The following is a 25,144-nucleotide window of genomic DNA, read 5'->3' as shown; positions in this document are numbered from 1 at the left end:
TTTTTCACCAGTTGTATATAATGTTTATACACTTTTATTAGCACAGCCCCACTCTTGTTTTGTTTGCATACTCAGATGTATCCGCTTATTCTCATTACTGCTGTACACCATATGTGTTCTCTTTCCTCCTTTGGGCAGAGTATTTGAGTTTATAGCTCACAAATATAAATCATTACCTCTTTGTACTTGATTGCACCACATGGTTTCAGCTTTACTTTGTTTTATTAAAGACAATCTCCAAATTACAGTAGAACCATCATCTTTTCCTCTAAAGGCCCCTCTCACTCTCTCCCTCTCACCACATTACCACTGAAATGCATCCCTCAGATAAGACGATTCATTGATCCTATGGCAGACCTGTGTGTAGGGCTCAAGGTTTGTTTACATCTTCCCAACTGGCTTGGTGCAGTGCTGCCTTTGTGCCAGTGGGCTGCATAAACTTCAATGGGCTGCTCGTACATCAGTGCATAGATTGATCTAATAATAGTCCTGTAAAAGTGCTTTTCTTTGTTAATATTTCTGATGACAGCTGTTTAGAGCTCTAAATATTGCCTAGTGCAATTTTGCCTCAGGAAGGCTAGGAGGGCTGCTTCAAAAGAAATTACCCGATCTCCTAAAACAAACTCTCAGAATCATTTGTATCAATGTCTATCCCTTCTCTAAAGAATAGGAATATGGAAGCTGACATTGCCATCATTGTACGTGTTTCGCTACTTCTAGAGATATTGTCTAATGATGTGTATATACTCGTTTCAAGTCAGTGACTCACCAAGTAGTGGAACACAGCCCTGGGGCTTGTACCTTTAAAACCAAGTAAACAATAGCAATTCCTATATTTCTGTCCTGACTGGTTCATTTTAAGGGTATTGGGAATTAGCAGGGGCCATGCTGTATCTGTGTATCACCCCCGACATTGACAGTCTTTACAGGCTGAGGACAGGTGGCCAAACATAGCTTCTTTTTTCTTTTTTATAATTGTAGACCTTGTAGTGCTAAAAGTAAAATTACTTGTTGCTTATATTAACCAATCCTTCTCCAACTCTCATATTTATAGTCCAGGTTAGAAAAAAAAACAGCCAATCGTTTGAAAAAAAATATTGCACATGTCTGGCTCAAAGGGTGTGTGTTTGTTCTCCGGGTATGGTTGAAGAGAATGTTTGTTTTCTAAAATTATATTGGTGTTCTTTAGTATGGTGGATTTGGATGGAGACATTACTTTGCAGAGTTCTTCTTTAATTATTTGAACTCTCAGAAGATTCATCATTGCATTGATCAGGAGAAATCATGTAGAAATCATACACAATGCTAATTTTTAAAATTCATTTCTATTTTTATTTTCCAATACTAAATAACATCCTGGGAATGCCAAGATCTCTAATGTAAAGCCCAAGGAGTTAATTGGAGAGCCAAAACTACTATCCTTTACAAGTGGTATTGCAGACTCAGTGATTCAGCCCTCTGCATGATTCATGACCACGGTGTTGGCACAGACAGTTTTATCTTCCTCATGCAGAATATCTCTGGGACGGCCTTTTTATTGTCTGTGTTTTATGCTCATCATGCAGAGTTTCAGCTGAATTGTCTTCATGCAGACAGAAGAGTAGCCTATCGCAAAATATCTTCACTTCAGCTAGAACCATTAGACCTGAAGTTAGGAGTGTAGCTATAACATTAACAGTTATCTGTAATATATTGATGTTCTCATTGCCTTTGTCATTTACTATATGAGAAGGGCAACTCAATTTGTTCAGGATAATAGGGCAAGTCTATTCTGCTTTAAACGATAATTCCACCTGGCTATGAAACTTTTGCAGTGGGTGGATTTTACTATGCACATTAGCTCACAGGTCTGAAGGGTATTGCATAATTTTATGAAGTGTCCAGGGATCACAAAATGTGTCATTGAGCACCTCTTGTAATGAAAGAAATAACTAAAGAAGAATTCCAGGTATGGATATTTTATACATAGCTACATTGGTTCAACTTGGACAAGTGTAACTATGTATATACTATAACTAGCCAATGCACCTGGAAGCTGGAAATCACTGAAGTAGACGCTACTCTAGTGATCTCCACTTGCTTCCGTGTCCTATGCCGAGCAACTGCTCTGCTGCATTCTAATCACAAGAGGTCGGGTGCTTGGCATGGCCGTCATTCAGAGAACGCTTTAATTTTTCTTAATGAATATAAAGCAGTCTTTGATTGGAAGAGCTGGTGAGTTGGGGTAGTGACATCACGCTCTCCAACTCTTGCCAATCAGCCAGGCCCCTGTATTCAGAATGCAGCAGGGCAGTCACTTGGCAATGGACCCAGAAACAAATAAAGTAGTAGTGTCTACTTCAGCGATTTCCAGGGGCATCAGCCAAGTATGGTGTATGCATAGTTACACTAGTTCAAGCTGAGCCAATAGAACTATGTATAAAATATGCATACCTGGAAATCATCCTCTTTGAGTTAGCCATACACGGCTTGAGTGGGAAAAATCAGTTGATTCCCCCATCATGCTATACAGTGTGGATGGAGAAATCTCCAATGCTGGCTATTGTATCCAGATAGTTAAAATACCCTCAGCTGCCTGAATACATGAACATGACTTCACCTGATAGAATGCAGTTGCATTCACCCAGCTCAGTCAGTGTTTAAATTGTCTTTTTTCTTTTCGAGCTGGATATGCCATATTTAGGGTAGAAAAAGTAACATGATCCAACTCCTGCCTCCTCTCCCCCTGATCCCCCCCCCCCCCCCCGAGACAGCGGTTGGGAATTTTCTTTCCCTTACCTGCTGTCACAGTTTAGGCACATTAATTCAATGCTGTAAATGAATGAGCTACAAGTACCATCAACCATTGCGGCTGCCAGCTTGTAGTTCTCAGTGACCTGCGAGGGTGCTGGTGAGCGCTCTTTTAGTACACTGATTCTTCCTACCATTCAGTAACTGCCTACCTGTAAAGGAGGTACAGGCAGACAGTGTACAGAGTCTTCAGGAGCCTGGCATTGAACTCGTGCTCTGCTAATTGCGGGTACAATGCTTTTTTGGTTGTAAAAAAAACAGTAAAAAGAAGATAATAAATGCACCTTTTTTTACCTGTAAACAGATGTGTATTCATTACTTTTTCATAAAAGGTGAATGCATCCTTTAAGCTATGCACAGACTGAAAATTCATTCAGTCTGTTGTTGAACTGGATGGACGTTTGTCTTTTTTCAGCCAGACTAACTATGTAACTATGAGTGGGCCCAGCTGACTCGACAAAAGTTGAATTTTCTGTTGATTATTGTTTCAGGAGCTGGGCAGAAAGTTCTCAACCAAACATCACCTGCATCTAAAGAGATGCAGTTATTGTCCAGGTATTCCAACAGCTATGAGTGTCGGCTGTCAGATTACAATAGCCGGTTTCTCCATCCACACTCTGCTTTAACTTTTAGCTGCCGTTGCTAACCCCTTATTATGAAAAAGTAGTTGCTTAGCTGTAAAGGTGATCATTATCCTGAATCAAGTGTATAGAGGGAGGAGATAACTGTACCTTATAGCAAACCTGTAGTACAAATACATAAATATTTTATGTGAACCCCTGACAACCCCTCAGTGCCTCAGCTAGGGTGATTTTGTATCAGAAAAGGGAAAAAAACCAGAATGACACATCATATTAGAGGTTACCATGAAAGTGAGATTTTGTTGTCACTTGATCTGACATCATAGTGCCGAAGTGTCTGTATATGGCTGGGTTTGCCTGTGGTTAGTTGTTAAGATCACATTGCATTGCATTCTGATACTGGTAGTCATCAATGAGTAGCATTTATTGAAGCAGCAAACGCTTGAACTTGCTTAAAAGCAGACATTGCTCTGGATCTTTACTGCTTTTGCAGGGATGAAATGGAGATACGTGCACAGCAAGGATTTTTGGCCTCAAGGAGAAAACTTATGTTGTTCAAAATATAATCAAAGAAATGTGTGTGTTTGTCCATATATGGAGCACATGCATACACATGTAGCCAGGAATAATATCTCCAGCATCCCATAATACCATTATACCACTTCCCTCAGTTTTTGCATTGTATGTTGTTCATAAAAAGTCTGTCTTTGTCAGCCTCATAATTAGTCAGACCCCACCATATTAGAAGTGCTAGTTCAAAAAAATGAAAAAATTACCCAGCCGATGACCTTGAGCACAGCAGACACTTCTGTACTTCATTGCATAGTTCAGGTTAAAGTAGGACTGAGGACATACAATTTAAAGATGAAGTTTACTTTTTTCTCTACAGCATTGTTTACATTACTTCTCTATAATGAGGTATATTTTACCATGTGCAGGCTGATGGATGCTCTAGAAATTTTCACTGTGTGGCTACCCTCTCCTCTTCCTGTTGCTGAATGTCTGCACCTGTGCGGGTTAACTGCTTCAAGTCTCCAGGCTCAGCTGCACTAAAGATGATCCAATGGGGGAACTCCCCTCCTGCCATCTTGAGAAACATATTTTTCTTTACACTGTCTGTAACCAGATTAGTGAATGGGGGAGAGCCTAATCAGTCGCAGGTTTCTCTCCCCCATTCACAGATCATGTTACAGACGGTATAATCTGTGAAAGAACATTTCTCAATTGAGGAGAGAGCAGAAAGGGGCACATCCCAATAGGGTCATCTTTAGTGCATCTCAGTGTGGAGCAGGGGCGGACTGACCATTCGAGCACTCGGGCACTGCCCCAGGGGCCCAGGGTCAGTGGGAGGCCCTATGAAATGCCCCTGGTACCTTTTTATAGGCTTTTTTTGGTGTGCTCTGAGTGTGGGCAAGGACACAGGGCCCCATGATCCCCTATTGCCCGGGGGCCCCTAAAGTTGTCAGTCTGTCCCTGGTCTGGAGGCACAAGCTGTAAATTTCCACAGTGCCAGAGGTTCAGCAGAAGGAAGAGGACAGGACAGCCCTGCAGTGAAGATTTCTATGGCATCCAGCAAGCCTACCCGTCATGAGACATACTTCATTAAAGGTAGATAATTGTAACTAAAGCTGTAGAAAAAAAGTAACCTTCATCTTTAATACAAAGTTGTAATATTCCTATGTGTGCTGCACACCAGGCTAAGGATTTGTATGAGGGACGTTCAAGTCAAACTGGGACTTTTGAGTTTATATAATAAAAGAACAAATTTCAAGGAGTGGAAATTGCATTTATTTTTCAACACACTCCCCTGCTACATTTATACACTTATCCCAGTGTTTAACTAATGTCTGGAAAGCTTCGGCATAGAAAGATTTGTCAGTACGCTTCAACCGTCCTAGGACAGCCTGCTTTACTTCGTCATCATTGTGTTCACTGTTCCCATAGAAAGATTCATCTCTTGTGCAATTTCATGACCGGTTATGTGTCGATTATCCATACTGTGCTTGAAGTCTTCTGCAGATATCCACAAGTTTTATGCCTTCATTCACAAGAAACTTCATCACAACATGCTGTTCTGTGCACGCACTAACACTGTTGTCTGCCATCTTGATTAGTGGTCTCTGGACTGGCCTGCGACATGTGTGCCCACCTATCGGTAATAGGACACACTCGCCACTTACCTTACTACTGCATGTAGTACCGCCACGCTAGCATCCCTCTTTATACCTGTAAAAAAAAAGTCCTGGTTTGACTTGAACGCTCCTTGTAATTCATCTCAGGCAGTCTTTGGAATCCCATAATCCTCCCACATTGCATAGCTAGGCAAAACCCTGTTCTAGCTTTTGCAGCTTCTAGTGCTGCCTCTTCACCTCCAGCCTACACAATGCATCATCTCTTTTGTTCATTGAATAGGGAATGATGACACTGAACCAGGAAATAGAAGTGACCTTTTCGAGTTACAGACCTGAGTGAAGAGAACTGTAAATCCTTTGGCCTTTGTATATTAATACATTTTAACCTTTATTTGCGGTAGCGGTTTCTGGCACACATGAGCCCACTGTACTGCAAGATGGACATACACGACAGACCTACATGGTGAAAAAGTTCTGCCCTTATCTCATTGTTTTGGTGTTTGAACATTGGAGAAAACCTTGGAGGGGATTCAGAGGGCAGAACTTGGTCCGGAGCACTGTGCAGGTTTATTGATACAAGAATAAGACCTCTTGCATACTGCCGCTGCTAAATGTGAATTGAGGAGCATTTGGCATTTTTTTTGTCCCTGCACACAAAGGCTTTTATCAGAGTTTAGCAGCAGCAGAGTTTAGGGACAGTTAAACATCCCTTTCCTGAATGCAGAAGAATTGACAAAAAATGCCAAATGCGGCAAAAACGCACGTTAATGCGCCTAGACGCTAGCCTTTTTTTTTTAGAGCACTAAACATGACTTAACGCTGTACCACGTTTTTGCTGCATTTAGCATGTTTCTGCTGCCAGTAGAGTAAACTTTCCAATGTATTTGAAGCCTAAAGGTAAGCCAACACTATGCAGTACTAGAAAGCAATGGGTTATCAGTGGATATGGACTTCCATTCTGCTGTGCCTGTGAACAGGAGACTGTAGGAGCACTTTACTGTCATTCAGATCCCTGAGTGTATGACCAGCCTTCAGCCATTTATTACATATGAGAAAGTGTACATTGTGTCTGTTGAAATCCAAACATCTGTTGAGTTAGATTGCAATGCAAGGCCTCCCAAGGCTTACGAAGCCAGCCTGCTCAGTTATATCAGTTGGCATGTGTTTTCATGCCCTGTGATTTCCTTGCATTGCCCATGGGCATTACCCATCATTCCCTACTCCTGATGAGATAAGGTTTTGTGATGTTCCAGGTTCATTTATACAGCTGTTTGTAGCCCAATTAGTTCTTATTTTTCAGTATCATTTTGAACGCCCTGCTGGAAATCACATTAGGCCCCCTATTAATGAGGAGAGATGCTTTTTTTAATGAATGAAAGGAAGCTCGTTTATACGTGGTAAACTGATTGAAAGGAACCTTTCTCTGCATAAATGTAATTATTATTGGACAGTGCTGCTTGGTGGCAGGATGACCTTGATCTGATCCACTTCTAATTAAACACGTTGACTTAATGCTGAGCAGAATTACATAAAGTAGATGTTTGTAATATAGCAGGAAGATGCAAACAGTGAAAATGGCCTACGCAAAATAACCTTTGCCGAGCCTGTTCCATAATGGCTCTCGCCTTGTGCTGTGCTATAGGCTGCCTTGCTGTCCCATAGATCTTGTTATGTTGTCTGGCCCAGTTTTTTCTGTGAAGGTAATGCAAATTTAATGAGGAAGAAATAGAAAAGGATGAGCGGATATGGTAGAGCAAGAATGCAGGACATGGGGTTATGCGAGGATTTGAGGAAGTAAGAAGAAAGGCAGCTATTTGTGAGAAAAACATATTTATACATAAAAAAGAGCTGCCAATTCAAATATTAATACCAATATCCAAAGAAAAAGGCCATGTTTTAAATCCTAAGTACAGGTTTGTTAAAGGGAAAGCATAGGGGATTTTCAGTGAGCTCATATTATCAGTATTATTGTAGTGTCTACCAATCAACCTATCTTCCAACAAATGTTTTTCAGTTTTGGATAGTGCGGATAAGTTAACATTTTTTGTCAGTTTTTTTTATTTCTTTCTGTGACCCCATTGTGAATGTTTTCTCTCATTTGCTGTTCCTGGCCCTATAACGTCAATACAAGAAATGGATGCCAGGGCAGGAAGGCATAGACGGTAAAAAAAAAAACATTGTGAGATGTGCCATTTCTTCATCACACAACAAAAAGTTGTGTTTTTTTTCTGTGTCTCCATTGGAGAAATTTGCCAGTGCTTCCTGTAATGACAAGAAAGGAGAGGAAGTCTTCCCAGCAAAGACACAGTCAGCAATAAACATTTGACAATAGCTGCCACTTGCATTTATAAGCAAAGCACAACCATTGTGTATCACCACAACGAATGAAGGACAGCCCTGAATGTGTTCTGAACAAATATTGATTTTGCCCTGCTGCCAGTTTTGATAGCTTTACCGAAACATACAGTCATGGCCGAAATTGTTGGCACCCTTGATATTTTTCCTGAAAATCAAGTATTTCACACAAAAAAGGTATTGCATTAACACATGTTTTGCTATACACATGTTTATTCCCTTTGTATGTATTGGAACAAATATAAAACAGAGGCAGAAAAGCAAATATGACATAATGTCACACAAAACCCCAAAAATGGGCTGGACAAAAGTATTGGCACCCTTAACTTAATATTTGGTTGCACACCCTTTGGAAAACATAACTGAAATCAGTCGCTTCCTATAACCATCAATAAGCTTCTGACACCTCTCACCCGGAATTTTGGACCACTCTTCCTTTGCAAACAGCTCCAGGTCTCTCTTATTGGAAGGACACCTTTTCCCAACAGCAATTTTAAGATCTCTCCACAGGTGTTCAATGGGATTTAGATCTGGGCTCATTGCTGGCCACTTCAGAACTCTCCAGCGCTTCTTTGCCATCCATTTCTGAGTGCTTTTTGACGTATGTTTGGGGTCATTGTCCTGCTGGAAGACCCAGGATCTTGGACGCAAACCCAGCTTTCTGACACTGGGCCCTACAGTGCGACCCAAAATCCTTTGGTAATCCTCAGATTTCATGATGCCTTGCACACAGTCAAGGCACCCAGTGCCAGAGGCAGCAAAACAACCCCAAAACATCATTGAACCTCCACCATATTTTACCGTAGGTACTGTGTTTTGTTCTTTGTAGGCCTCATTCCGTTTTCGGTAAACAGTAGAATGATGTGCTTTACCGAAAAGCTCTATCTTGGTCTCATCTGTCCACAAGACGTTTTCCCAGAAGGCTTTTGGCTTACTCAAGTACATTTTGGCAAACTGTAGTCTTGCTTTTTTATGTCTCTGTGTCAGCAGTGGGGTCCTCCTGGGTCTCCTGCCATAGCGTTTCATTTCATTTAAATGTCGACGGATAGTTCGCGCTGACACTGATGCTCCCTGAGCCTGCAGGACAGCTTGAATGTCTTTGGAACATGTTTGGGGCTGCTTATCCACCATCCGGACTATTCTGCGTTGCAATCTTTCATCAATTTTCCTCATCCGTCCACGACCAGGGAGATTAGCTACAGTGCCATGGGTTGCAAACTTCTTGATAATGTTGCGCACTGTGGACAAAGGCAAATCTAGTTCTCTGGAGATGGACTTGTAACCTTGAGATTGTTGATATTTTGCCACAATTTTGGTTCTCAGGTCCTCAGACAGTTCTCGTCTCCTCTTTCTGTTGTCCATGCTTAGTGTGGCACAGACAGACACACAATGCAAAGGTTAAGTGAACGTCTCTCCTTTTTATCTGCTTTCAGGTGTGATTTCTATATTGCCCACACCTGTTACTTGCCCCAGGTGAGTTTACAGGAGCATCACATGCTTGTAACATTCTTATTTATCCGCAGTTGTGAAAGGGTGCCAATACTTTTGTCCAGCCCATTTTTGGAGGTTTGTGTGACATTATGTCGAATTTGCTTTCTTTCCTCCCTTTTTTTGTTTTGTCCCAATACACACAAAGGGAATAAACATGTGTATAGCAAAACATGTGTTAATGCAATACGTTTCGTGAGAAATACATGATTTCCTGGAGAAATATCAAGGGTGTCAACAATTTCGGCCATGACTGTATGTCAGATTCAGGTAGATCTTCTATGAGTATGTTTTGGAGGATGATAACTACTTTTTTTATCCAGCCTTTCCACTTTAGGGAACTTAAAACGGAGCTCCACCCAAAAGCGGAAGTTCCACTTTAAGCCTTTGTCCCCCGCTCCCTATTAAGGATTGTGACCTTTGGGGAGCAGTGGGGAGAGCAGGTGCCCAAATTTGACAGGTACCCGCTCCCACTTCTGCTGAGATTGCCTAGGCGATCGGAAGCGGAAGTTGTCCTCCCCCCTCCCTCCCCTTAGTCTTCTGGGACACGTGACAGGTCCCAGAAGACTATAGGCCATTCACAAAGCGCAGTGCTTCTCGCGCATGCGCAGTGGGCACCCGGCTGTGAAGTCGCAAGCTATTACAGCCGGGTGCTCACACTGAACATGCTGGCACCAGGTAGAGAAAACGGCCAGTGAAACCAGTGGTGGTGAGGACATCGCTGCACCAAGGGACAGGTAAGTGTCTGTATTTTAAAAGTCAGCAGCTACAGTTTTTGTAGCTTCTGACTTTTTTTTTTTTTCAGGTGGAACTCTGCTTTACGTAGAGTTGCTGGCAAGATGCAGAATCCTGTAATAAATATTTAAAGGCAAACATACTTACATTAGTTTATTTTTTATGTTTGAGTGAACTGTTTAGAAAGAAAAATGTTTGTAATGCTTATGACTCATAAAGAAAATTATACTTGTCTGCAAAATGATGTAGACATGACCACATCTGTCCATGTCATTTAATGTAGTTTGGTTTACCAAGGTCTCCATAGCACCAGGAACTGCTCCATTGAAAAGATACCCAGATATATGTCATGACCTTATGACCAGATGGTTTTTCTTTCTTGTTAGGCCAACAGGAGCTATGTCTTTCAGCATTTCCTCCTTCTCTCTTCATAGCAGAAACATGCATGCACAGTCATGCTTGCGTTTGAGGAAAGGCAGGTCATGGCTGCACATATGACTACACTCCATTGTCTATAGCTGGTAGGTACTACATAATATGAGACTGTAGTTTTACTTAAACTGTACTAAAACTATGAACTGATTTTACCTGCTAAAAGGTTAGTATCCCTGTACAGCCAGATGTGAGATCAGGCATCCCTGGCAGAAAACATAGCCAGGTCATTGAACAGATTTTTCTCTGCTGCAGACTAAGTAAACCATTCCCGTTGAGGTGGGTGGGAGCTAAAATTGTATTCAGGCTTTAGTTCTGGTTGCAGACTTGTGTAAATATTATGGCTCCCCTTCGGCACTTATAGTGCGTCTCTAGGCAAATTCTTGTTTAGACCCTCTGTCAAGTTTCCATTGCTGTCTGTACCCCCATTGAAGGTGTTTACCCCTCTTTTTGTACTGGTGATCATTGTCACCAAGAAAGAAAGCGTGGGGAAATTTACAATTTTAGAGTTGTCCCCAGAGGTGAGGGGAAGTGTTCCAGCAACTATCAGAGAAGTGAATTCCCCTCACTCTGGGAGATTTTCTCTAATTACCGGTTACATCTCTGAGATAAAAAGTGACAGAAAATTTCCCCAATGGTACACAGAGCAAAGAAAAAGGTTTTTAACCCTTCCTTACTCTATCCAAAAAGTAAGGGAAATGTTTTGGCTATACATACACATTAGTACACAGTTGACATACATGATATATATGAAATGTTTTAATTTTTTTGGAAGGAAGTTCTCTGCAGTTAGTCTACATTCACTGCAGCAGCATCATTTGTTTCACAAACCTCCAGTCTGCCAATAGGACATTTAAGGAGCAGAAGCAGAATGATAATGCCATGCCTGATAATGTCATTGTCATAGCAGCATGTTCAGTGCAATTAATGCCAGCCATACATGGATCGAAATTCGGCGTTTCAGCGGGAACTGGACAAATTTTGATCTATGTATGGGCAGGGTGGTTGTGCAGAAGTTGATCTATTAATCAACTTCTGTATAACCGTCCTGTCGGATTTTTGTTGTTACCAACGCTGTTGGCTATACCCTTAGCTGAAAAGGTGGTTTAGAGCTCAAACAGTAGTACGTCATTAAAAAAAAAAAAAAATAGACTTGCCTAAAAAAATGGATTTCCCCAGCGGCGTGCTGTTACTGCTGACAGGAATTCCATCTTCACCTGGTCTTCCTTCTTTGTTGAATGGTTGAGCCACGATGACGTCACTCCCGGGCATGAGTGTGGGAATCAGGACTGTGGCTTAGCTCTCTAAATGGACAGCATGCTGTCCATTGAGAGCACAGTGCACATGCATTGGTGACATCACCAACTGCTACATACTGAAATAAACGGCGCACGTTTTGGAGATAATCACTGTACCCACAGGTAAGCCTTATTATAGGCTTATCAATAGCTATATGAGAAAAAGCAAACTTTGCTTTTGTTTTAATAGATGCCTAAAATGTCATATATAGCATTAGGACCTGTGTCAGTGGGCTTTTGCTTTGTTCAAGTGGGATTTACATTCCCATAGACTCAAATGGGAATGCAAAACCTGCTTGAAGTAGGTCAGCTGCAGTTCAAAAGGAAGTCAACTGTAGGTCAGATGCACCTGTCAATGAGTTCTGAATTATCTTTTAAGTGATTTTAAACTGATGCCATTGAAGAAAAACCAAAGTCCATCACCACAGGCCCTTACTATTGGTTACTATAGAGAAAGTTAATTAGCTTCATTCAAGTCTTTAACTTCAGAACCGCCTGCATCCTTGGACGACTGCACTGAAAAATCCAACAGGAGGTTTTGAATTCCTTATGAGTTTGTTTTTTAGGCCACAATGAATTTTCTTTCAGCTAAAATTAAGTGAACAATGCCTTTACTGTTTTAGCAAGCTCAAAACTTCTTACTGATCCATTTATAAATAAGTTATAACTTGCGTATGTTTTTAATGCACAGGAAGATGACATCATAGAAATGTGGCAATTGATGTCTCATTTTTCTTTTTTTTTTTTTTTCTTAAGCTAAATGATTCAGGGTAGAAAACTTAAGATAAATCAGAGCTGAAAACATGGCCTCAGTTTACTCAGGATTCTGTTATTAATGACTTGGCTTTGAACAATTCTGAGAGTTTGCTACTGATGGCATCAGGCCATCCATTCTTAGAGTCTCATCCGGCTTCCAGGGCAGTGAGCAGCTGGTTGGGATGATTTTCGTACTTCTTGGCTGGGAATGATGTTCCTGGCTTTCCATTGCCTCGTAAGATCAGTTGAATCTGAGCTGGCTTTGTGTCCTCTCTCCTGGACTGAGCATAGTATATGAAAAGAATATGGCTTCTTTATTGCAGAGCCTCTGGAGTCAGTTGTGATTGCAGACAGAACCTGGATTTGTGCCTTGTGCTGACTCAAGTTTTATTGGACAAGAAGGATTAAGGATTTTGGGCTGTGCGTCTGGAGCACCACGGGATTGGGTCTCAAGACTTTAGTGGCCTCTGTTTATTCTCAAAACTTAATTTTCAATGTATATTAAAAGTAGTGACCCTTTTTCTGCCTCACTCAGAACTGAGATTAATGCGTATTACTTCAACAGTGTCACTGATGAACACATCGAAACAAGTTAGATTTCTTCCAGAAAATTATTGTAGATCTAATAATTTCCCATTTTGAGGTGGTCTGACTGGTGAGAGTCTCAAACATGTTTTTTTTTCTTTGGATTGGGAACGTTGTTCTCCTTTGAAAATCATGACACAACAGTCCATTGAACAGGCAGACATGATGGGGTTTATTTACTAAAGCTGGAGAGTCCAAAATCAGACTCCCTTCTGCATAGAAACCAATCAGCTTCCAGGTTTCATTGCCAAAGCTTCATTGAACAAGCTGAGGTTAGAAGCTGATTGGTTTCTATGCAGAAGGGAGTCTGATTTTGGACTCTCCAGCTTTAGTAAATAAACCCCGATGTGTCATTGTAGCATGCACTTAGTCTTACCAATGATGATGTACTATTTATGAATAGATTTTTTGGATTATGGAGACTTAATATTGATGTAAGCCCTAGCTGAATGATATTTATTTGCCATAGCATTGTGTATCATAAACAATTTGTCATGACATTAGGCAACATGGCAGGATTTCTGATGGATACATCGGTGTAATATGCCTGTGCAGTGTGAATTGTGGCAGCTGCCTTTAGTCTACATTGAGATTGTTAGAGAGGTTGACCTCATATGGTGACAGTTGGTAGACAAGGACACAGTGTTTTTGTCCCGTGAGCAGAAGTGCCTACACGTTGAACATCATGGGAGGATCACCAGGTATTATTTTGATGAAAACTGCAGATTTAGGCCTCATGGACAAGAAGTCTGTGTTCAGGGCATTTATCCCTGGGCACATATGGCCCTGAATGTGAATAACGCTCGGTATATTGCCCAGCTCCTCCAGCTGCAGCAGCTTTCAGCCTATTAGACTTTTATAGGTGGCTGGCAGCAGGTGTGGATGAGCCCGTGAGTCTTCTGCTCGCATGAAAATGCTGGATTCCCAAGTACAGGGGCTAAACACTAAGTGCGCATGAGGTCCTGTAAGTATTAAAAATGACCTTTAAAATGACTAACATGTTAAGGTTGATATGAGATTTTAGTGATGGTGTTTACATTTGGCAAGAACTTGGACAATATTGTTTCATGTGGTCTTTAGATTCCCATATCTCCCCACCATCTCTCTTTTAAGTCCACATTGTTTATCTGTTGACTCATTTGGGACATTTGCTGGTATAGTTTGATTGGGTGGCATTTGGAAAGGTTACATGATTTTTAAATGTGTCTCTCTTGGCTTTAGAACTGCTGAAAGAGCAGAATTTTGTTATTTTCTAAAAATGTGCTCCAGCCTTTCCAGCTATCTATGATTTTTGAATCCCTACATAAGGTCATCAGGAAACCTAGCTATATAGAGCAGTTAAGGATTAAACCAACTGTGTTTGTTTGTGAGGAAATCTAGAAAACATGATAGTTTGAAAACATAAGATGTTGTTAATGGAGTGGTCCCAGATACAGAGTTTTTAAGGGTGTTAAGTCCTGGTCTGCATATCGGCTGATTTTAGCAGCTCTCTTCAAATTATCATCCACATTTTATGTTCGCTTACAGAATTTCTATACTCTTCAGAATATTCTAAAACCTGTAAAGAAAAAAGAAAAAACAACAAAAACCGCCCTGCCAGCTATGATTGACACTGCACACCATATTTCATTGGGTGTTAGATGCTTGGCTCTGCTTGTCAATACATTGCGTGATGCTAGATAAATCTCAGTGCATCGGGCCATATATCTGCCAGAGTTAATGAATTCCACCATGTCTGACTCTCCACATTACAGTAGTATTAGTGTTTGCTGCCTTCCTGCTTGCACTGAAGATATCATTCACCGCTGGGAACATGACTGTTGATGAGTTAGCCTTGAACTTGAATGGAAAGTTGTAACGGAAAATTATGCCAGAAAACAAGCAGCATCTATGTGTCAGAACATTGTAGAGTTTAGATGTAGATTTACAGTAGATTAGAAAAATATGTATTGGGTATGAGCTGAAGCAGTCTTGTAGAACAGTTACACATAAACAGTAGCTTGTCTACTTACGAAAGGAGTTGATTTTAGGCATCCTAGATGCTCACAGTAACATAAACTGAGGTGCTTCCTGTGCTCTTATGTTTAATTTGTCACATGAAAATAAAAACGCAACACACAGTTGATTGTTGTTGGTTTGTCAGTATAGAATGCAAGTATTTCACGCATTGCTATACATAGCATGCTAAAAGTGAAAATGCAGTAACATTTCTGCAGTAAGAAAAAGTGCTAAAATGCAGATAAAACAACCTATAGCAATTAGTAAATCCAATACCACAGTATGCAATAAAAAGGAAAGGGAAGTACAGAAATTTCAAATAAAGAGGAACAAGACTCCCAGTGTTTTAGAGCAATGTTGGCTTTTCAAAAAGCTTACCTGAAATTTCTTCAATCCTTCTGTTTAGGGCTACCAAGCACTGTTTTTCTCTGTTCTGAGTCCCATTCATCTTGTATCAAGCAGAGATATAACATTTTCATCCCAAAATACCTATCACACTTGTTCCCTATGTGACTTAGTTCACAATCTGTGGGTCAGGGACCCAATAGGGTCTCACAAAATCTTTGGAATCTCAGATTACCAAAATCTATTTAATGGAGTTGTGTTGGGAAGCCCATTTTCCGTGCTACATCATAAAACATCAAGGTAAGCCCTGTACCCTTTGAGGACGTGCATAGCACGAAACGCGTCAGAAGGGGCTCCAGCACTTGGACATCTTAGCCACCGCTGGTGGCCATTTGAAATCACTAGGTCAGTAATTTTGTTTCTTCGTTTTTTTCACCTGTGCTTTGGAAATAAAGTATTTTACGCAGTATCACGCTATGTGATGTCCCTTATTGGGCTCTTTATGAGCACCACCCTTTCGCCGGAACCAAGCTTAAGGAGGGACCCCAGAGGTACATGAATATCTGAGGAATCAGGGAACCTGGCCACAAAGGATGAATAGTGAGGACCAGAGAACGCAGCTTGACCTGAGAGTTGAGGACCTAGATAAATCTGATGAGAAAGGAAAACTTCTTTCATGCGTTTTATAAACGCACTTCTGGTGAGTGCGCATTTCATTTATTTTCCTGTTCACCTTCGGATCACTTATCCTTATCGAGGAAGGAGACCGGATAGAATCTGCACGTTACATTCTTTTGTGTTTTTGGACCCTAGATTGAATAACAAATTTATGAAGATTATGATTCAATATTGTTATTTTGAACCAATATTGATATTTCATTATTCATACTAATAGCGCTGCACCTTTTCTCTATATGTTGTCTTGGAAGGTTATGTTGGTTGCCTTTTTTGGTGTTCTAGCGGCTTGTATTTGATTTTGACTACAGTAAGCGCTCGCTATACAAATCTATACATCATAAAATTGCCTGCAGACATCAGAGAATGTTCCCCTCATCTGGCCTTTTATGGCTAGACCAGGAAACAACTGTATGTCTGTAGACCCTCCCAGATACTGTTGGAGTCATCTTGGGTTGAATTTGCTTCTAGTTGAACTTGCCTGACCACTTTTTCTCTCTCTCAAAATTGGCCAGCTTCTCCCCATTGCTCCTCCACTGGCACATTCCTGCATGCAAATTTACCCTGTGTAAATGTGCCTGTTTGCACATAAACAAAATTTAATAAGAAAGATAATTCTGTTGCAAGAGTGGATGTCAGTAGCTGCAACTTGGGAATTGTTATCAGCACAAAATGTAGCCAGACGAATAATAAATAAGAATAGGCTTGATAAGGAAAGTATAGCTTGAATTTTTAGACAAGTGATACTTTATTTTTGAGAGTTTAACTAGGTTAAGGGTGGTTAAATATTGAAACAGTCAGGCTTAGGGACAGGGTTTAGAAAACTCAGTCAAACTTTTCAGTAGTAGAGATATATATTTAATATATAACTATTGGTTTAGGTTTAGCTTAAATGTTAAAGTGTATGCAGACACAAAAACAAAAATGTAATATATTGCAGCTTATCAGTCCTTAGTTATGGGGGTACATTTGGTTTTATTATTTTATTTTCAGGCTTATTTTGCCTTTATTTCCATAACCTGGGATGAGGGTTTTATAGCTCACAGATTTGAATTAAAGTGGTTGTAAACCTCTGATATGAAAAATAAACAAAGCATATCCTTCTATAGTGTGTACTTGCCTCAATCCAAAGCACCAATTGTGATTTCTGTCTGCAGTCTCATTTCTGCATGCATGAGTTATTTCAGACAGGATGTGCTGACTCCAAGTAATTGAGGGGGACAAGAGAGGGGGCCTCCAGCACAAATCCTGTACATGTTTCCCTATGCGACCATGTAGAGGAGTGCGTGTCCATTCCCTCCAATTAGGTCTCAGATTACACTCAGCTATATGCTCTGTGCTGTTCAGTGAGTGACAACAGATCCCCATCTCTTTCCACTGGAAGCTCAGAAAAGATGTAAAGCTATGTCAGTTCTGGACTTTACAGCATCTGTGAACCCTTAGTTTGTAAAATAACCCATTTGGCTTAAAATAGAAATGAAAGGCAGAATGTTTGTGTGTGTGTGTATCTTTCCAGTGAATGGCTGTGCAGAGGGGCGTGTCAGCACAAGTCTGATCATTGTAGGACATGCAGGCATTTCTCCCAGCACAGCCAGAAAACTGACACACTGGGGCAGATGTGCTCTTATGCCTCGCTTGGTCTGTTTCAAATAGGAAAGCAGGGGGACTGGCATGAACACCAGGTATTTCACACAAAGGAAGCAATGCAAAGAAAACGGGATACTTTTTAACCAAAGTACATGGTACAATAGGCACATATCAGGAATATGAAATGTTGGGGTAACCTATTCTTTAAGGGCTGTAGAGGGGAGATGGTAACAGATAAAGAGGTACAACGTATGTGGGAGGATTTATTTCATTTCTATGTATCACCGGAGGCCGGACACTTCACTGGATGTAGGTAAGGGTTTACAACCAATTTAAGGGCTAATAACTTTGATTAGGATTTCACGCAGCACAGCCATGGATTAAGTCTTTTGCCATTATCGAACAGATATAACAAAACGTTTTCAATGGACATATTTTACAGACCAATAGAGAACAAATAATAGATGTTCATTGTTAGGGTGTACATACAAACACTTTTTTTCAGTTAGATTAGGTGTTGGGGAATAAATGTTAAGTGTAAGAGTGAGTTTAAGAGTTAATTGCCAAAGTTAGGTCAGTGGTTATGTTACAGTAATGAGAAAGGTAAGTGTTGAGGGTTTATTTCAGTGGGTAGGTTAAGGTTTGGGAGGAGGGTGAACAGGCTAAATATGGGGATAACAGATTTCCTTTATTCACTTTAGTGATCTTTAAAAGTTTAGGGTTGTTTTTTCTTCTGGTCTACACCAAATGTCTCGCATCAGATAGCAGATGCCTAAATGTGATGCCCAAGTCCAGAAGACCATAGGTAGCTGAAAGAGACTCTGTCGCCAACTTAAAGTGGAGCTGTACTCACTATGGCTCCAGTAATGCGGCGTTCTGGAGCTCCCTCTCAGTCACAGACATCTTCCGACAGCTGGCTTCCGGGTCTTGATTGCCGGCTGCTGTTATTGGATGGGAGTGGATGACGTAACTCCCACACATGCATGGGAGTTCCATCAGTTTGGGCATTGCCATTTTGTACATAAAGTTCCACTTTCAAAAAAAAAATTACTGGTGAAAGCACAGAAAAGCTGCAAATTATTCTGGTTGGATATTCCTTCACTGGTTCTTTCCATTCTTTTTCACCAAAATATGAATAGCATTTTTAAATAACAAATTTCCTTTTTCATTACATACTTTAATATATTATTATTGGTGTTCTTATCACCTGGTCTCTGTGCTTCTTTATGCAGTGCAGGCGGATTTTGTCTGGTATAAGGGAATGGCAGGGTGCTGTATATACCTTCCTTAAAAGATCGCAGCACTCTACCTCATTACTACACTCAGGAGCTCTAAACCTTGATGTAAGCAGTGGGCTGGCTCTTGGTAGGAGTTATGCGAATAGAAAATGCCTTGATAATGCCCACATGTGATGCTAAGTCTTCTGGAATCAAATACATGAAAGGGGTGGGCCAAAGATAGTCAGGCTGGGGAAGAATGAGCTAGATCAGTGATCCTCAAATTGCGGCCCTTTGCTTGCTTTTATCCAGCCCTTTGGACATTATTTCATTCACTGATACCAACAATGGGGCATAGTTCTTCCCAATGACACCAATGAAGGGACACAATTCCTTTCAATGAAGCCAACAATGAGGCATAATTTCTCCCAATTACACCAACATTGGGTCCCCGTGACACCAGTGATGGGGCACAACTCCCAGTGACACAAAGGAGGTGGCATTGTTTTTACCCACTGATGTCGGGGCCTTTTCTATTCCCAGTGGCCACAGTCTGGCCCCCCTAAACTTTTAAGGACAGTAAACTGGCCCTTTGTTCAGAAAGTCTGGAGAGCCCTGAGCTAGATAATGCTGGACATCCTGCAGCAAGGAAATGTCTGTACATGGGGTGGGGGGATCTGTGACTGAATTACTGCAGCTTCTAATGAACACTGAGATGCTCACAGTGTGCTTTGAGATCATAGTAAGCGATTTCAGTAGGAAAGGAACCTACACAACTGTACAAGTCTGAATGCAAGACTGAAGTAAATTTTTTTTCCTAAAAATGTATTTTTTATTCACTTGTAATAGGCCTTTGAGCTTGCAAACAAATTTTACTAGCCAGTTGCCTAGCACAGCCCCCTCCCTCCTTGCATGTAATAGTGCTCATCTTTTCTTGGAGTGTCCAATTACCTCACCTCCCTACATAACCTTTTATGTGGCTGCCAGGATAGGCGTGATGGAGAATGGGAAAGAGCACACAGGGGGCGCAAAACACCTATTGCACTACCCAAGAATTATTAAAAGAAACCAAATAGCCAATTGAATACTCACAAAAGACAGAAGTAACATGCATAACAACAAACTGGTGTGGCAACGAGTGACCAGACTGTTGGCAATGTCAGCAAGCTGACACGTTTCAGGGATGCATCACTGAAGGAGGATGGAGACAGGACAAAGGGGATGCATCCCCAAGACGTGCCAGCTTGCCGACATAACCAACCGTTTAGTCACTCGTTGCCACACCAGTTGACCATCGGAGATTGTCATGCATGTTACTTCTGTCCTTTGTGAGTATTCAGTAGGCTATTTAGTTTCTTTTAACAAGTCTTGAGTAATACACTAGGCATTAGCACCCCTGTGTGCTCTTTTGCAGTATATGGTTGAATTCCCCTGTCTGAGGAGGCAGTAGTTGTTTGTTCTTTTGCATGAAGGAGAATGGAGTATCACTTGAGTGACAGCTCTGAGACTACTGACATCACATCCAAGATCAAGGCACCCAGAAGCAGTCTCCAGCTCTTTTGGATGTCCACACAAGGGAGTCTTTTCCAGGTAAATAACATGCATAAGATATGCACACATGATCCTACAAGTAGGTTTTCTGTTGAAATACATGGTATGATGACAGGTTCTCTAGAAGTAGTTAGTAATGTGGCTCTCTACCTGTTGAGAGTTTAGATTGTAAACCTATTTGGAGCTAGGGACGGAAGTAATTGGGTCATGATTGTCTGTGAGTCATGGCAATGATGCCATCACTGTCTGGATAAATTAAACTAAAGAAGCAATGATTCTTTGTTCAAATGTAAACTTCTGGTTATATTTTTGATCTGCAGCACTTCACTGATTGGCAGGCTGGTTTATGATGAATCAAAGTCTAGTGCGTAGTCAAGTAATGTGTCCTGCATTGTTGGCAGTGCATCAGATTTTAGGAACATGGATATCCTCTAAACAATTGTCTTTATTTGTCATGATTGAACTAGAACACAATTTCCTTTCATTATATGAGATTTTTGTTATTTCTGCTTCTTGATCTTTTGGGCTTTTGAGGTCAATATTCCCCAAAACACACCATTTCAGATGGAATTATTATTTTTTTCTAGATTTAGTCATGTGTGATGCTGCTGATTTTGTGTGCTTAGTCATGGAGGGCTTGGATAATCAAAACGTACAGCGAAGCATGCTTGGTAATGATTCAAGAATGTTGCCAACGACGCCACCCTAGCATATCCATAATTTCCAGTTGTAGCTTTTTTGCCTTTAGTCCCTAGCGGTGCATTCCCTGTTCTGAGTTCTAGCTGCAGAGGAGGTGCTGAAGTTGATGGGTTAATGAAAAACGAAAGTGTCTACACCTCCTCCCGTCCCCCCTCCTCCCCCCTGTGGCGGAGGCACACTGTGTGTCTGCAGCTGTAAGTCTGGTGGGTAGATACCTGTGCGTCTGCTTCTGTGCACACACTGCAGTATGAGGCTGGCACCAAGCACGCTGCTTTGCTTTTCTCCTCCTCCAGCGTCCTTCAGGAAGTCAGCAGAATGGTGCAGTGCCACCATCCTCTTTCATTGAGGTGAGTTTCATTCTCTCTGCAGTTTCTGTACTCTGTGTGCCTACGTAGGTTGGCTGAAGGTGCCTATTGACCTTAGTGTCAGTGCTGCCCAGGAGCTGATGCAGTCAAGCATTTTTGACAATGCCAGTAATTGTCTATTTCTGACAAGCTCCTTGTACGTACCCTGGTGCTGCAGCGCATCCCTATTCTTCTCGGGTTTTGTCATCCAACTTGAGTCTCTGTGGAACTATTAACAGATTTTACCCCGCTGACATTTGTCACCCATGCTAGTTTTCAAATCAATTGCCAACTGCTCATCTAGCACTTGAGGAAGGCAGAGCTGTCATGCTTATGATGTGTAACTGATCCAATTCAGGTACGTCACCAAATTAGCCATGGACAGATTGCCAACTGCCCAGTGGTAATAAATCTTGTATGATGATTCTAATGGCACTCTGGGCCAGAGAGATGCACATGGACAGAAAACGAATAAGATTAAGTCAATTTTAGTTATACTTTTCAGCTAAACATCCAGCCAGAATGGTATTTTTTTTTTTTTTTATCCCTTCTATCTGCTCTGAGCGAAAGTCTCATACGTTGCAAGCTCATAAGAATTTCTCCTGTTTTCTGTCCCGAATCTTGCTGATTCACTGGTCCTCTTACTCTGCTGCTGGATTACCAGGTGGGAAATTGCTGCTTCCTTCATCAGCATGAAAAGCCTTGCCTTTTTGGGAGCTTTGCACAGACTGAAGGGGTAGCAGGGTGCCTGCTGGTGCGTGCTTTTAAATGATGAAGGTCCCAGGCCATGACATTTCTGCATCACTCCTGCTACTTTTTGAATAGTTTTTAAAGTTAGCTTTCCTGTAAAAAAAGAAAAAAAAATTGAAGCAAAGATGATGGTGTTTCCCTTAGCAGCAGGACTCCAGCTACTTTTTTATTTTCTAATGCAGGTTGAAAGTTAAGAGACGTTAAGTGTTGTAAACAGTCCCTCTACTTTTCTATTCCTGCAGAATTGCCAGTTTTTTTATATCAGCTTGGCAGAAATCTGATGTGTTGTGGACCCTTAGGGCGGCTTGTTGACATGGGTATTTATAAATCACCTTTTAAATATATTTGGAGCAGAAATTTTGAAGCTTCTAGAAGATGTTGTTGTTGAAACTCTATGGAATTGAATATGGCAGGATTAAATCGGTTTTTCTTTTTGTTTTGTTTTTTATGAATGCAGCATTTCTTACACACTTTTGTCACTGGCATTACATTCAGTTGCTATCGGTGGAAAGGAATCTGAAAGCAAGGGCATTACATGCATTTGCAGTGATTTCATTGCTTCCTTTCCTGCACAGTAAGCTTTTAAAAAACATTTGTATAGATATAGCTTACAAGAGTATTATCTTTTTAGACATATTTTAAATACAGCCTTAAAACACTTGTTCTTTTACCAAAAAATAGTTTTGCTTAAGATTTCACAAAGGAATGCTTCTGTTTCTATATGCTTTTGACAACCCTGCTCATGAGTCAGGTACTGCAAGCTCTTGTTACATGATTCATTTACTGCGCTGCTTTCCTCTCTGTGCACTACAGAATGTAGTGTTGAAAACCTTGGAACTCACAACCTTGATGTTCATGACCACCAAATAAATGTAACAGGAACCACATATTCAGTGGGCCTGCTTAAGAATAAAGCCAGCATGCGAACAAAGCCCTGTTCCCAAATGACACAGCTGAAGTGTGTTTTGAAGCTTTACCAGAAGCACGTCAACACTCGACACATAGTTTTCCATTCTAGTCAAAACAGCTGAGTTTAAGGAAAAACCCGAAAACATATTTACCTACCTGCTACAGCATCTATCTGCCGACACCTCTAAGCCTGAGAACTGAGCGATCACGTGACCACTGATCACTCAGTTCTTGTGTCTGCTCTGAGGAGACAGCAGTGACTGTCAATCACTGCTCTGTTCTCTGCGCCTCCAGCGCTCACTGAAGCACCAGGCTATGGAGGGGACAGGAGCTGCTGGCTCAGGCTCTCAAAAGCACTGATAGTCAGAGCCAACTGCCAGTCAGGAATCCAGGTGGATACCAACATTGTCAGGATCCATCCAGAGTCTGAAACTGTTCTGAGATGTCAGCCGACAGCAGACTTTAGCCCGCTGTTGGTTTATTCTGGGTCACAGGAGTGCAAAAGTAAGTGCACTGCTATGACCCACATGAGAAGTATGGCCAAACAAGCTTTGGCCATACAACTCTTTTAATGGCACCCGTTCACTCCTGAGTGTAGTGTCATTGGAAGCTTATTACTTGAAAAAGTACATGCGCTTCTTTTGGAGCAGAATCCCTCCCACGGAGCCATTGTATTCTCATGACGGGGAAGCCACCCCTGCTGGGAGAAGACAGTTATTACTGTTAGTGACTTTAAAAGCCGCTAGCAATAATCAGATGTAAATTCCGACAGACTGGTTGTACCCAAGTTGATTGATCAATCAACTTGGGATACATTTAGCCTGCTCATACATGGTTCGAATCCTAGCCAGTCCCTACTGAACCAGCCGAAATTCAAATTGTTTATGGTTGGCTTAAGGCTGGTCAAACGTTAATTAACCATGGGTTGAATGAAAGAAAATCACTCGATTCCCCCATCAACACAGTCCGTGTTGATGGAGGAATCCTTCCTGCTGGAATATTGTATTTTGACAGTGGGCCATTTCCCTGCCTTCAGAATACAATGATCACTGCTGATGGCTATAGCCGCCAGCAGTGATCATGCGAAAAAAACCCTGACAAGATGGTTATACTGAAGTCGATTTGATAGGTCAACTTCAGTACAAGCAGCCTGCCCATAGATGGATCGGTGGATCGAAATTCGTCCAGTTCCTGCTGAACCGGCCAAATTTTGTTGTCTGTGGCTGGCTTAAGCTGGCGAAAAAAAGGATTGGACAGCTGTCATCTCATACCTACAGGTGCTTTAATTCAATGCTTGGACTTCTAAGTACACATAGAAGCAGAAGGTAGTTTAGCTGAAATGTCTAGTGTATGCTGCTAATGTACTCTTCTACCAGTGACACTATTGTGACTTGTTTCCATTGTACAGTATTGCGAGGACTGATCATTATCCATGCTAACATATCAGTGTTCGTGTGTAGGCTCTTCCTCATCTCTTTCACACTTTACTGTGTGAGGTCATACTTTGGAAATATGGCTAATTGTTGCTAAGAGGCAACAAAGCTGCCCATCTCGCAGTGACTGCCAGCCCTGCTGCCATTCTCTGCTATTTACAGTTAGAGGATGCCCTGCAGTTGAGCTGAGTGAAGTTTATCTGCCTTTGAGCTGGGTAACCCCTATGAGAAGAAGCATGGGTAGACGCCAGCCCTTCGCCATTCATTATTCATGCCTAGCTGGCTGGCTTGATTGTAATTATTGCGCAGCCGCTGTGCCCTCGTTGGCAGAAGGCTTTGAAATATTTACAAGGTAAACTTGCAGATCCTGGAAGGGACAGTGCCAATTTTGAGATCTTTTCTGTTCTAATGCCTGTTAATTGAGCTGATAATGATGTGCACTGGAAGAACTGCTAGTGTGTCAAAAATGAGTTCACTTTGTTCT

General features: G+C 41.3%; 1 protein-coding gene across 5 annotated transcripts in view; it reads left to right on the top strand.

Moving 5' to 3' along the window:
• TANC2 (tetratricopeptide repeat, ankyrin repeat and coiled-coil containing 2) overlaps nt 1-25,144 on the top strand; it is a 518,532-nt gene that overhangs the window by 290,845 nt on the left and 202,543 nt on the right. Inside the window, exon 1 of one of the 5 annotated variants that reach the window (XM_089674603.1) lies at nt 21,431-21,571. The exons of the other annotated variants lie outside the window; for them this stretch is intronic. The gene's annotated coding sequence lies outside the window, so the exon portion shown is untranslated. Of the gene's footprint in view, nt 1-21,430; nt 21,572-25,144 lie in introns of those variants that run through there. 5 annotated transcript variants of the gene reach the window in all.

The sequence above is a fragment of the Staurois parvus genome, unplaced genomic scaffold, assembly GCF_062004578.1.
Source record: "Staurois parvus isolate SC_StPar_1 unplaced genomic scaffold, SC_StPar_1.0 ptg000151l, whole genome shotgun sequence".
NCBI classification, from domain to species: Eukaryota; Metazoa; Chordata; class Amphibia; order Anura; family Ranidae; genus Staurois; species Staurois parvus.
The sequence above is the reverse complement of the archived record's forward strand: the minus strand, read 5'-3'. Positions and strand labels throughout refer to the sequence as shown.